Genomic DNA, 12,459 nt, shown 5'->3' on the forward strand with positions numbered 1-12,459 from the left:
TAGACAAGGCCAATTTAAGCTAAATTTCTGTACAAAGCTCTTGCAGAGATTTTTTGAGGAAAAAAAGGCACAAAGGAGGGTCTGTAACACATCCCACTGAGAGGTTACGCATGACAGACTGACAGGACTGTGAACTAAGATCCTTTAGTTACCTGGGGACTGTGTACATTATGGCAGCTGCTCATGTCAAATTTCTACCCACAAACATTGCTGTAGCTAAGGTTAGTTCAATGCCTGGTCCCAGTTCATTCTAGACTCCACTTCTGGGACAGCCAATCAGGTTGTCAACTGTGATGTATATCTTGTGTAATAAGAGAGACACAAAGGCCACCAACATATTTCATGTGAGCTGAACATTCACCTGATATAGTCATCTGACTTTCCGAGCCACGAAAGTTAAAAGCGCTACCAATCTCTTAATCCAGCCTCCCTTCTCCTTACATAGAATGAAACGATCTGAAAACAGCTCTGAAGAGGGTTTCTCTGAATGCCTCCAGTCCCTGTATGATCAGATCTTGGTCTACGTAATCAACTCTATGCAGTCCAAATTTATGTCTGATTGGAGTAGCCAGTGAGCAGCTATCACCTAACCACCAACACCTTCCCGTTTGCGGAGTAGCAAACCAATAAGAACTGAACAGTTATTTTAGGTGACCATCTATTGTCTAAGGGTAGAATTGTCTCACTGTGGAGAAGCAGAAGAAGAAAGCAGCAGCAGCAAAGGAAGAAATGTCAGCTATGACAATAGGATATAAAACAGATTGTCAGAAAGAAGATGAAATTGAGCATCCAAAACTCAGTCCGTGTCTATACTGAAAAAGTAGATAACCATCTTTCACACTGATTGGAAAGCATAAAGCATGGGTGAACTTAAAGTAGGCCCCAACCCTATGACCATAAACCTGGTGTTGCAAAGAGTTGTCTCTTTAAAATTGACTGGGTCAAACAAGTTCACACCAGTTACAAGGCCCAAGGCATGAATTAAGGGGTGAAATTCCATGGCTGGTGTTCTGGCAAGAGGTCAAAACAGGTAGACCTTATCTTGCCTCACACACTATTAAATTAGGTGTTCAAGCACAACTCATTTCACAAAGAACTGATTTCAGCTTGTCCTATACATAGTAAAATGGTTATTTTCAACATCATATCAGGGCAATGGAGGCACTGCATGAAAGCTACTGGATACAGCAGCTCATCAAATAAGAGGGAGAGACCATTTTTTGTTTCAAATGATATTTTCCACAAAGCTGTGCGATTTCCAAAATTCCTGAGCATCCAGAAGTTTCCTTTGATCTCAAGAGTTTAGCAACTTGGACAAAAGCTTCCTGTTGGAGTGTCTGAATAGGGAGTGAAGTTCCTACATCCATACAATGATTTGTGAAAATTAGCAGTATTGCATAACACAAGCTTATAGTTTCATAGTTTTATAGTAGCTAGGGTCAGGAGGGACCTGAACAGATCATCTAGCCTGACCCCCTGCCACAGGCAGGAATGAATCTAAATAACCTTCACTCCCATCAAAACAAGTACCTTCCTTTTTAGGATGAATGCATTTGACTTCATCAGAATTTTGTTTGGTACCAAGTAATGATCATCTACAATCTCAGCAAAATGTAAGTAAGTAAAATGTACTAAGAACTGGATTAAAATCAAATCTCAAAAAACAGTTCTTCATGTGGAACCATCATTGAATGGAGTGTTTAAAAGTGTGTTTGCTTGTTTGTTTGTTTGTTTTTCCCCTGGGGATTGGTAGTAGACCAAACAGCATTCAATATTTTAATCAATTATGTGGAAGTAAATGTAAAATGCTGGTAATTAAAATTGTAGATGGTAAAAGTTTCCCGTCAGAAATACTGAGGCAGGGCAGTCCTATAGAATGGATCACCTGGTTAGTTGCAACTTCTAAAACAAAATGAGGAAATGCATCTTGGAAAACTATGACTTTGAAAGTGATCTATAAAGTATCATGCACAAGGGGTTCAACATACATATTCTATTATTAAAAAAAGGGCTAAGGTGATCCTGGGATGCCCAAACAGGGCAGCTCTGGCAGGAATAGAGGGACACTCACTTATATATCACGATTGGCAATAGTTGGAAGGGAGCACAGGAGGTCACGTCTAGTCCAACCACCCGCTCAAAGCAGGACCAGCCCCAACTACATCAAACCAGACAAGGCCTTGTCTAGACTGGCCTTAAAAACCTCCAAGGATGGAGAGTCCACCACCTCTCTGGGTAGCCTGGTTCAGTGCTTCACTCAAATTCATGACTTTATGCTCATACTAAGACATCTAAACTTCTGTGACATCAGGGAAGCCTAAAAGGGAAAGATTTAACATTTTGTGATAATCAGGCCCCTTCCACACATTACACTTAAGGTGTGATTAACCAGGTAATCACGCCTTAAGTTGTGAGTGTAACCTCCCATGATGTTCACTTGAGTGTTTATCCTTGTCTGGCCATTTGGGTGCAGCTGTCTCCTTTCAAGTCGACAGCTTGCCTTCCAGTAAGATACCTCGAAGGGTCCCCATGGATCCTCGCCTTCCACGTCTTGTCGTTACCTGTTATTGTTGGGAGGATGTTTTTGAATCCTGCCTGTCCTGGTTCCTTCCTTCGACTCTCTTGCCTGGACTCCTGTTTCGCAGCTCTTCTTCCCCTACACCCTGCCTTACACCAACCAAAGATACTGCTCCTTGGCCATGGCTCAAACAAAGTCCACTTCCCATGGTAAGGGCTTTAGCCCTTATATAGTCACAGTCCAGTTTGGATGGTGTACCATCCTGGTTCAGGCCTCACGTCAGCCTGGTTTTGTTTCCTATTCACCCCAGGATACCTTACTCCCAGGAGCTCTCCCTTTTCTTCCAGTGTCTACTCACAGCCTCAGACTGTTTTCTTCTTTCTATCTTTCCAGGCTCACCATTGTCCCAGTCTACACCGGCTGCATCTGGGATTGCAGGTAAGAATTCGGGCTCTGTTGAGCCAGCTTTGTCAGGGCATTCCCCGTCCTAGGGTTGCCACCACTCACCCCTGTTGGGGCAGTTGTTCACTTCCGGATGATCTGGGCCTTCTGGAGGATTCACTTCCAGTCCTCCTTGAATGCTGGCTGGTGGGGGGGGGGGTTTATTCCCCACCACAAGGGCCAGCCAGACAACCAGCATTGGCACACAGCCATAAAGCATGTGGCCAAGCACGCTGGCTCTCCCATGGCCCACTGAGGCCACTTCTGCATTTCTCCCTCCAGTCTTGGCATGGCTTGTCTTCCCACGGCAGTCTCTCTCCCACTGCACCTTTGATCTTTGGCAGTGTCCTGCCAGCTCCACGTCTCACTCCACTCCCAGCCTAAAAGTAGGTCCCAGTTCATGGTGGCATCCCTGCCACAGTAACCCAGATACATGCTCAACCAATTAATGGCATGATAAAACAAGCAATGAGCTACAAAGTTATTCCACAAAAAAACTGAAATAACTTTGTTGCTGGTTCTAATCACACCATTAATAGAATGAATTGCCAGATGCTTCCCCTGCACAGGCAGTAAGCAACAATGGGATATAATCATAATCCCACAATCACACCTCCTACCATGCACGTGTGGGATGGCATGGCACAACTGTGTGGATCCCTCATTAGATCCCATTGCTCAGGAAGCCAAACCAACTCCTTTCCTTCTTGTGTTCTTGTGACAAGGTATTTAGCAGAATTCACAAATTCATTGGAATCTGGCTTGGCTGCACCATGAGCACTTCTGCTACGGACTCAAACTTGTGACTTCTGGGCTATTAACCATATGCTTTAACAGCCACATAGAATCATAGAAAATGAAGGTTAGAAGAGACCTCAGGAGGTCACATCTGGTCCAACCTCCTGCTCCAATTAGGACCAGCCCCATCTACATCATCCCAGCCAAGGCTTTGTCTAACCGGGTCTTAACAACCTACAATGATGGAGACTCCACCACCTTTCTGGGGAGCCTGTTCCAGTGCTTCACCACCCTCCTAGTGAGAAACATTTTCATAATATCCAACCTAAACCTCCCTTTCTGTAACTTGAGACCATTGTTCCTTGTTCTGTCATCCATCACCACTGAGACCACACCATGCCATGCCACCCCATCCCAACTTCCACTGGACCAAGTGATACAACATACTTTGGCTTTAAGTTATGAATTTATGATCTGGATTATGACAGATTTCCTAGAAGATCATTGGATAGAATCCCACCCTATATTTCGTCTACATTAAAGACAAACTTTTCCTTTTTTTTTTTAATATAAGTTCTAGGCCTCTTTTTTCCCATTTTTTTCTTGCTTTCACAGTCATAATGGGACACATCTAGGTGTGTGTTACCATAAGATAACTCTCATCTTGGGTCATTGAAGGCACTCCTCTTTGCCTTGTTCTCCACAATTTCCCCAAGGCATGTGTTATCTCACAGCAACACATGCCTTGTTGTGTCTTATTTCTCAACTCTGAAAAAAGGAAATAAATAAATAAATAAATAACCAAACAGGGTGGAAGAAAATGAAAGATATTTTCCCAACGTTTTTTTTTTTTTTCCTTGCCTTTTGGGCTTCTTCAGGGGGGAAGTGTCTGAGAGATAGAGAGAATTAAGAATTGAAAGAACACAGAGATAAAGGAAAGAAAGATGTAGAAACAGCAGCATAGCTTCGTTACATAGCAACAACACAGGGCTGGGATAATAGGCTGTGATGAAAGAATTCCAAGAAAATTATATACGCGCGAACACACACAAAAAAGAATCTACGGCAAGAAAACATATGTAGGAGCAAAATAAATAATAATAATAAAAAAAAGCAAATAAGACCTATGTAAAGAAACAGGGTATATAAGAAAACTTGGAAGCAGAAGAAAAAGGCCTGGGGGAAAAAAGCATGATTAACAAATGAAAGAAGAACACAATGGTGTCATATGTTCAAGGGATGACTTTCTCTTTCCCTTCCTACGTGATGTCTTCATAACGACAGCAAGACGAGATGATGGATCCTACAGATGACCTACAGCATAAGGAAAAGGGAGGAGGCGGAGTCAAGTGGTGAATCAAAAGACTGGAAATCTACAGGTCAAAATTGGAAGGGGGGAAATGGGATTGGTGGTTTGGGGTATCTATCTCATTTCCTGGCTGCTCAGTTTGAGATGCCTCAATCAGAGCTGCCATTCATAGGATAGTATCTCAGATATTTCTGACAGACAAGGTTCCTTGGGTGAATTTGATATCTTTTATTAGACCAACCCCAATGGTTGGAGAATAGTTATTAAACAAGCTTTCGGGTTCAAAAACCCTTCGTCAGGCTAAGGAAGCTGCAGCAGTTGGTGTGTGCTCTTCCTGGATCAGATATTTCTAGAATTCAGACTCCTTTAAAGCATCTCACAATGGGAATCCAAAATCACTGGCTGTCTTTTTTTTTCTTTTTTTCTTTTTTGTTTAATTCCCCATGCTGTTTTTATCCCAGCTCAGTCATAGGCTCAGACTGCATCCTCAGCCCAATAACTTAACTCTCTTTGTCCCAATCTCATTGACTACTAAAAAAAAAGCCCGATAAAAGCTGTGGGGCAGATTGTTCCTAGACAAGCATGGCTGCACAACAAAAGATAATACAGAAAAGTTCTTTTATCGTTAGGGTTGTATGGACATTGCAGAGATCAGAGCTGTGGAGGACCTACACTGCAGATGCTCCAGGGAGCAAACAAGCAGGGAATGGGAATGGATGATGGGTCTCTGCAAGGCTCCCATGGCAATGGGTAGAACTTGAGACTCCCCATGGAGCAGCAGGTCTCCTCGCCAATATGTTCCCATGAACAACCTAGACCCGTGCACCCACTGGAGTTCTCATCCAGTCCATAATGCAGCTACATCTGGTGTGCAAGGTAGCATCAGTCCATAGCATGCTACACAATAGTGAAGCAGGGGATTTTGTCTATGGATACCAGGGGAGGGTCTCCTTCCGAAAGCCCCTCATTAAAAGTGATACAGGAGACCAAATTCCATCCAGGAAGAAAAAAAAAAAAGGTGTTTTTGACCCAAGAAATGTAATATGCATTACGTATAGCCATGACAATTCAGGTTTGAAGACCCTTAAATGGCCAATACTTAAAACTGCATGGGAAATCCATTTATTGTAGAAATGTCCCTGGCAAAGATGAGCTGTTATGTTTCCAATTTCTAAACTTAGATTGCTGAGGGAAGGCATCTGCCTCTTATGCGCATAAGGATTCTCTTAATACAACCATCCTCCAGAAAAAGCACAGGAAATGGTGGTACATGGTTTCATGCTAGCAGCAACACTCAGGGCTATTAAGAGCTAATGTCTCTTACCCATTTGGAGCTTGATGCAAAACTCACTGAAGTAGGAATCTTCCTTCTGGTCTCAATGGACTTTGCATGGGTCCCCAGGTGCGGGCACCATTCGCTGTGTCTTTGGTAGGTAGAACATCACAGTCACAATCTATCCATTTCAGCTTGCAGTTTAGCTTACTTTCCAAGTTCTGGTGGCATGCTCAGCTCTTGAAAATGTACTATATCGAGTCACCTGATTCCTCCAACACAAAGGAGTTCAGATGTCAAGGCCACAGAGGGAAATGTGGCTGGTTTCAGGCTTGTGAGCTGCATGGACTTGCGGCTCAGGAAAAAAAAAAAAATTGTTTGCAATCTGGGAGATTTCCTAGTATTGGTGGAAAAGCTCTCACTTGGGGCCATTGTGGACCAATAAACAGTTCATTTTTTTCATTGTTCTAATTAATTTAATTAAGTTAACTTCCAAGGTGTGTTAAGAAGCAATGCCTTGGGTGATTAACTGTTCCCATATCAAGGTGTTTTCACAAACACATTTACCTTGATTAGTGTACACATTATTATGTAATTAAATACCTCACACAGAGGAATTTATTAGTGCCTCCTTGTCTCCTAACAAATAAAGCAGCCCTTGAATTCTCTCTGAAAAGAAGCGTTTGTCGGCTAGGTGAGAAGGACAAACAACTTCTTGGAGAGAAAGATAATCACAGCATCATCAGGCATGCAGGTGCGCAGTTGTTTCGGAAACCTTCTGCACGCTCCTGAGTTTATACCACTGCAAGGACCGGGAAGCTCTTCCAGGTTCCTTTCTCTCTGGATAACTCTCTGGCTAATTAGGCCCCGTTCTTCACAATCTGCTCTAAATTTCACTTCCCCTCTGCATCTTCCAATCACCTGCCAGTCACTGCACTTTCTTGCAACAATGTAGGCCAAATTCTGTTCTTAAGCCCAGTTTCCACTAAGTGTTTAAGCTTAGACGTAGTCATGCACTTAAGATCGTACCTTTTTCAGCAACACACTTACGCGCATGCTTAATTTTAAGAATCCCTACTGGCTTCAGGGGGATCCTAGCAAGTTCTTCCGTGCTTTGCTGAATAGGGAATGAATTTAAATACAAGCTTGAAATTAAGCATGTGCTTAAATGCTTTGTTGAGCTGGTGATGTGATTATTTGTTTGCTTATAGTTAAGTGCGGGCTTAATTGCTCGGCTGAATTGGAGCTAGAATTAATCCCATTGGCTTTGGCATGAGCAACAGAAAGCAGACTTTGCCCCTATCTGCAGACTGTACCTGGTATTTTATTAGGCATGACCACAATATTTCAGCATTCTCTGCTGGGTTTGTCAGTAGATCATAAATTGCGCTCACCATCTGATGAAGCTATGAGATTTGCTTTATGCCTCATTGATCACTTTCCGAAGCATTAAGGTTTGGAATGAGCAAAAACTCAGATGGTTTTGAGGTTCAGTTTGGAGAATCAGCCAAACTCTTTATAAATGTATTTTGAACCCCTGGTGGCTGCGAAGGCTTGCGTGGAGCCAGGATTTTTCATTAAATTCTCATTTGCTAATTACTTATTCTGCACGGGTTTGAAATGCAATGGACATGAAGCGTGTTCTAGGCAGGCGTGACATACAAATACCACGTTCCCCATGGACATGGACTCCAGCACTGAAATCAGTGGGTGTAAATTCATGCTGACTTCAGTTTATTTGTGGAGGGCAAAATTCCATTCTGTGCTAACAGCAGATGCAAGGTCCTGGTGCCGCTTAAATCTAAGCTGCAATGGGGGGTTCCAGTGATTTTGAGATCATCTGCACTGGTGGGAGCCTCTGAATTGAATATGCAGATAAAAATTGTACGATATTTAGAAATGCAAAACTCAAGAACTCTTGGTTCAGAAGTGATACCTTTGATTAGACCAACTAAGACATCAGAAAAAAAATTAAAATAAAATATTTTTTATATATATATATATATATATATATATATATATATATGACACACACACTCTCTCTCTCTCTCTCTCTCTCTCTCTCTCTCTCACACACACACACACACACACACACACACACACACAGTTTTTTTCTACAAGCTTACAGGCTCACCTGCCCTTTATTAGGCTGAGGGAAAATTAAAGATGTTAAAAAAAGTCTCCATAGGTAGCACATAAACTTCATTTTTGCACAGAGGAAGCTGAAGATGGAAGTCTGTTCCTCTGGGTCCATGATTTTTTTAACATCTTTAATTTTCTCTGAGCCTGATGAAGGGTGTGCAAGCCCAAAAGTTTGCAGAAAAATATATATATATTTTTGTGATGTCTTAGTTGGTCTAATCAAAGGTATCATCTCTGAACCAAGAGGTCTCAAGTTTTGCATTTCTTTTTGTCTCAGACCAACACGGCTACCAAATACATCCCTGAAACATTGGTTATTTCATCATCCCAAGCACTGGTGTTTGGGGGGGGGACAGCAAGAACACTTATTTCTTCCTCACCCTTCGCCAAGTGTTTGAGCAAATGCTAAGTTCAGTTATTCTTTATCTGCTCCCTTCTCTATTTAAATGAAAAGACACAAAGGAATGTAAACCTGGAAGGTTTCAGACAGATCTCCAGCCACTTAAGGGAACATAAGAAGAAAAGAAGAAGTGTTTACTTGTATCAGACACACGGCCAAGCAATCCAATGTCCTGTCCCCAGCAAATGCATCAGAGGGAGGTGAGGGAACAACCTGACATCAGTCTATACTGTACAGTTAGCTCCGAGAACTGATGCATGCTTCTAAATGTCCAGATTAGCCTCTAAGCACTTCCACAGCAAAAACCCAGACTGGGTTAACATGATTTCCATTCTTCGGACCTCACCTGTGCCTCTGAAGGAATGTCTCCTGGTCTGTTGTGCAGAGACGCTGTCTCATGGACTCCTGACCCATTGCATCTACTGTGGGTAAACATGGTTCTACAGGAGGAACTGCAGGAAGGGCATTGGAGGAATATTTCAGGGATACAGGTTGTAACCATGTTGGTCTACAGGCAAAAGCAGTCAGAACTCTTGGTGGAAGCAATATCTTTTATTAGACCAACTAGGTAGTTGCAAAATAAAATAAAATAAAATAAAATCTTTATTTGTTAGCTTTCAGGCTCACGTGCCCTTCCTCAGGTGAAGGATTGCAAAGATTGTAAAATTTCTCCCAAGTAGAACATGGAAGATCTTGTAACTAGCCGTGTTGAAATGAAACTTCATAATATTTTACAAAAAAGGAAGAAAAATTCAACACCCAAAGACCTGGAAGCTAACACCCCTGCTCCAGCCCTTTGTTCGTGCTGAATTTGCATATTTGCAGAGCAACTTCTATGCAACAGAAGTGCCTTAGCCAGGAGAAACATTTGATCGATCAGCTCTCCCATGCAATATAAAACAGCTTACCAACAAAGAAGCAACTTTCAACATCCTGCTTGCCATCAGACATCTTTGAGGTAAATAGACTGCTCTAACTTTTATCTGAGCCTAATTTGTGCAAAATGAACTTCTGCACCCAGAGGAACTTCTAACATCCTTCGATTCTCTTGTGCAATATGAAGTTCCATTGCTACCTAGGAGAAATTTTACAATCTTTGTATTCTCCTTTGCCCCAGGAAGGGTGCATGAGCCCAAATGCTTGCAAATAAAGAATGTTTGGGGTTTTTTTGCCATTATCTAATTGTCTAATAAAAGCTATTGCCTCTACCAAGAGTGCTGACTGCTTTTGGAGGAATATTGGCACTCAAGTTAGTCCTTCCTGCATCTGCTTCCCCCAGAGGGCATGTTCCAACTGCACACAGGTCAGGTTTTAATCTGTAACCCCCTAGCAGCAAGCACGAGAAGATCCGGAGTGTAAATAAGCACAGGTCTGAGAGTTTTCTACGAGGATGGGTTGAAAGACCTAAGCAAAAATACATATAGGGACACAAGTTAAGACTATATCGTAGACACACCCTTAACCCCTAGCAGTTAAGAGTGAGTTAAGACCTGAAATAAGGAGTTAAGGGACTGATCCAAGAGCAGATTAGACTGGGATTAAGTTGATCAATCCCAAATTTGAACCCAAATAATTATCAGTCAGCAGTTACCTCTCCCCAGCATTCACAAGATGCTTCCCTGTTTGCTATGAAGGTGCTCTTAGGTACCTTAGGGACTTGGGAGTCATGACTGACCACAAGATGAACATGAGCCTTCAATGTGATGCTGCGGCTAGTAAAGTCAGCAAAACGCTGGCTTGCATCCATAGATGCTTCTCAAGCAAATCCCGGGACGTCATTCTCCCCTTGTACTCAGCCTTGGTGAGGCTGCAGCTGGAGTACTGCATCCAGTTTTGGGCTCCACAATTCAAAAAGGATGTGGAGAAACTTGAGAGAGTCCAGAGCAGAGCCATGCACATGATCAGAGGTCAGGAAAACTGACCTTATGATGTAAGGCTGAGAGCTATGGGGCTCTTTAGCCTGGAAAAGCGCAGGCTTCCTTCCCCTGGGGCCAGACTCAATGGTCTTCCGAGGACCCTTCCAGCCCTAGCGTCTATGAATCTATGAATCTGCAGTTCTGCTTCTAGGCATACCTAGAGCTGCTACTACCTGAACTGCATGCCTCCTAGCTTCCACTGGCATCCAGAAACTAGCCAAAGAGACACTGAAGTCTTTAGGTGTTGGATAGGGTAGGTGTGCTAAGAGTAGACGTAATGCTGTGGCAGGATCAAACCTCTCACAAAATGTAGCCGTTGCACCTTTATTTGTAAAATGCAGCTGGAAGAGTTAGACCTTGCTTTTCATGGGACATTCAAAGAGCTACAACCCTTGCTCAGGATGTGGGAGATGTGGGTTGAATGCCTTCCTCAGCTGCAGAAGTTTCCAATCTATGTCTCCCCCAGTGTTGTCCTAAATTGTGCCTACAGGCCAGGCAAGGGAGTCTCACTCTTTACCCTTCCTGTTAAAGTTGAGCCAGTCTGCAGAAGAGACGTCAAGACTTACGGGGCTGGAAAAAGAGGAGCAAAGCGGCAACATGCTTCTGTAACTTAGTGATTAGGGCAGTAACATAGGGAGAAAATGTTTTTTTTCTGGGATAAAATGAGAGTGTTCAGGTGTCCTTGTCACTTGTCATGGGGACAAATCCCCCCCCCCCCCACAAAGATGCACAGAATACGAGGTACTAACACTTTGTCTTATGTTCTCATGACAGAGGTCTAAACATTTGTCCCATCACATTCTCCTGCACCTGGAAAACTGGTCAATCCTCCAGGCATCCCACAATGCAATGCTTTGACCCCAATCCTGGCCCCTCTTGAATTTTGGCTGCTTTAGCCCTGACTATAAAACTCCACTGCCCAGGGGTGTCAGGCTCCAGGTGGCTGCCCCTTTCTGAGACCCACAGAAATTAAGAGCACAAATAGGGTTGCTTAGTATATATATGTACAATAGTATATATGTACAATATATATTCCTAGCACAGTGGGGTCCTAGTCCACGACTGATGGATTCCCAATGCCACCACAATGCATATCACTAATAGTGATAATGAAATGGTCTGTCTATGTCAAACAGAAAAGAGTTGACAGCACCAAGAGTTTAATACCAAAACCCTAGCCCACAGCCTTATCCACATTATCTTTTCCCATTCTGCAGAGCATGCTGGGATGCTCTGTATACAAAAGTAAACCAGTCTGACTCTATTCTCCATTCAACTCTTAAAGGCACCTAGATGCTATTTCCCCAATGCGCGTTACACTGCTCTATACAAGCATCGCCTTCCGCTTTAGGGAGGATAAATTAGGTGACATTTTCTGGGAATCGGGAAAATACTCCTGAATGCCAAGTGAATCAATGTTGAAATAAGAACAAATACAGTCCCTACAAATGGGACAAGAGCTATCAGGTCTGTGGCAGTAAGAGAGAATTATGTTTGCCTGGGGCCAGCTCCTCGGAGAGTGAGGATTGATTCTTTATGATTGATGACTCAGCACTTGAATGCCAAGTCATCAATTCCCTGTGTTCATGGCATTGACTGCATCAAGATAACTTTTCCCTCGTGCCTAAGCTCGGATATGGTCCTCGCCTGGAGTGTAGCCCCAGAGGACTCAGGTATAGAACCTGAATCACTTCCTTTAAATAAAAGACAAGTTGAAACTTG

This window comes from Alligator mississippiensis, chromosome 3 (assembly GCF_030867095.1).
Source record: "Alligator mississippiensis isolate rAllMis1 chromosome 3, rAllMis1, whole genome shotgun sequence".
NCBI lineage: Eukaryota > Metazoa > Chordata > Crocodylia > Alligatoridae > Alligator > Alligator mississippiensis.